We start from the raw sequence: 2500 nt of genomic DNA on the forward strand, positions 1-2500 counted from the left end.
TAAAGACTCAGATCCCTTTAGTTTAACCAGAAACATCTCTATATCTCTCTACCAGACTCCATTGACAAAAACAGGGATTTAACCAGGAGCTGCTGGAATACCACTGCCTCCATCTGTTAGTGTGTCTGTGTTACTGTGTGACTTTCAGTGATGGAAGAAGTAATCAGATACTTTACTGAAGTAAAAGTACCACACAGTAACACAGACACACTAACAGATGGAGGCAGTGGTATTCCAGCAGCTCCCAGTAAAATCCCTGTTTTTTTCAAAGGAGTCTGGTAGTGATATATATACACTCCTGATCAAAATTTTAAGACCAGTTGAAAAATTGCAAGAATTCACATTTTGCACTGTTGTATCTTAAGAAGGTTCTAAGTAGTGCTTCAAAATGCAAAAAGAAGAAATGGGAGTGAGACAAAAAAATTTGAGTAAGCAGTTTATTGCAAACAACCATTAAACTGAAATAGGCTGTTCATCAGCTGATCAAAAGTCCACATCTCAAAAAAAAACAAACCAAAAAAAACCCTAAAATAGAAATAAAATTTTCAAAAAAGGACTCAGTAATGAGTAGCTGCGCCATTCTTGTTAATCACCTCAAAAATTCATTTCAGCATGCTTGATGCTAGTGTTTCCAGGAGGCTAGTGGGAATGTTGTGGTGAAGATGGCTTCACAGAGGGCATCCACTGTCTGGAACTGGTGTCCATATTTGTAAACTTCCTTTGCCATCCAACCCCAAATGTTCTCAATTGGATTTAGATCAGGGGAACACACAGGATGGTTCAAAAGAGTGATGTTATTTCTCTGGAAGAAGTCCTTTGTCAGGCGGGCATTGTGAACTGCAGCGTTGTCCTGTTGAAAAACCCAGTCATTACCACACAGACGATGGCCTTCAGTCATGAGGGATGCCCCCTGCAACATCTCCACACAGCCAGCTGCCGTTTGACGCCTCTGCACAACCTGAAGCTCCATTGTTCCATTGAAGGAAAAAGCCCCCCAGATCATGATGGCGCCCCCTCCACTGTGCCGTGTAGAAATCATCTCAGGTGGGATCTCCTTGTCATGCCAGTAACGTTGGAAGCCATCAGGACCGTCAAGGTTAATTTTTTTCTCATCAGAGAATAAAACTTTCTTTCACCTTTCAGTGTCCCATGTTTGGTGCTCTCGTGCAAACTCCAAATGGGCAATTTTGTGCCGTTGAAGGAGACGAGGTCTTAGAAGATGTTTTTTGTTCTTAAAACCCTTCTCTCGCAGATGCCGTCTAATGGTTATGGGACTGCAGTTGGCACCAGTGACAAGCTTAATTTGGGCCGAGGATTGTCCCGTGTCTTGATGGACAGCCAATTGGATCCTCCGGCTCAGGGCTGGTGAATTTTTTTTGGGTCTACCACTTGAATTTTTTTTCCCATAACCCTCAGGATCTTTTAAGAAGTTTAAAATGACTGTCTTACTGCGTCCAACCTCAGCAGCAATGGCACGCTGCGAGAGGCCGTGCTGATGCAGCTCAACAATCCGACCGCGTTCAAAGAGAGAAAGCTTTTTTGCCTTTGCCATCAGGAGGTCGTGACAGTGTGGATACCTGACAGAAAATGACACTGAATCCACATTTTTGCGAAGATTTGGGCTTTTAAAGGATGTGGTCTTAAACTTTTGATCAGCTGATGAACAGCCTATTTCAGTTTGGTTGTTTGCAATAAACTGCTTACTCAAATTTTTTTGTCTCACTCCCATTTCTTCTTTTTGCATTTTGAAGCACTACTTAGAACCTTCTTAAGATACAACAGTGCAAAATGTGAATTCTTGCAATTTTTCAACTGGTCTTAAAATTTTGATCAGGAGTGTATATATAGAGAGATGTTTCTGGTTAAAATAAAGGATCTGACTCTTCCTAAATAAAAAAAAAAAAAACCTGCACACAAACTACATTTCCCATGATGCACCTGGTGTCACTTCACATCTTTAAATTCCATTCCTGTTGTAGCAGTTCCAGGCCTGTAATACCAGTAGTAGTAACTGCAGTTTTAGCAGTAGCAGCTGTTGTAGTAGTATTAGTGGTAAAATGTGCAGTAATATTTGCAGTAGTGACTGCTAGTAGTATTTTTACTTGTAGTAATACTTGTACTTTTACCTCAGTCACAGGCTGCATTCAGTGTAGGTCAGTATCTGTACTGTGTACTGTGTAGTATCTGTACAGTGTAGTATTTGTACTGTGTACAGTTTGTTCTTCCAGCTGATCGGTGAGGAGGAGGGAAACCTGACTCCTCGTCTGTCGTCTCCGTGGTGATAACATCAATTAGTCATTACACCCTGGTTACCGTTAGTAACGCCTCCATCATCACCATCATCATCATCCAGTTTGAATTACACCTCATTAAGAGCCTGACAGGTAGTAGCAGAAGGAGTACTGGGGGTAGTAATACTACTTTCAGCTGTGGTAGTTGTAGAAGTATTAACAGCAGCAGCTCAGTAATATGAGTATGAGTAGTTGTATTAGAAGGATTA

The 2500-nt window shown here is 41.3% G+C and overlaps 1 protein-coding gene across 1 annotated transcript in view; it reads right to left on the minus strand.

Annotated features, from left to right (window-relative positions):
• Positions 1–2500, minus strand: part of camk2a (calcium/calmodulin-dependent protein kinase II alpha) — a 17301-nt gene that overhangs the window by 9617 nt on the left and 5184 nt on the right. The gene's annotated exons all lie outside the window — the stretch shown is intronic.

The sequence above is a fragment of the Lates calcarifer genome, unplaced genomic scaffold, assembly GCF_001640805.2.
Source record: "Lates calcarifer isolate ASB-BC8 unplaced genomic scaffold, TLL_Latcal_v3 _unitig_5086_quiver_549, whole genome shotgun sequence".
In the NCBI taxonomy this organism is placed as follows: Eukaryota; Metazoa; Chordata; class Actinopteri; family Centropomidae; genus Lates; species Lates calcarifer.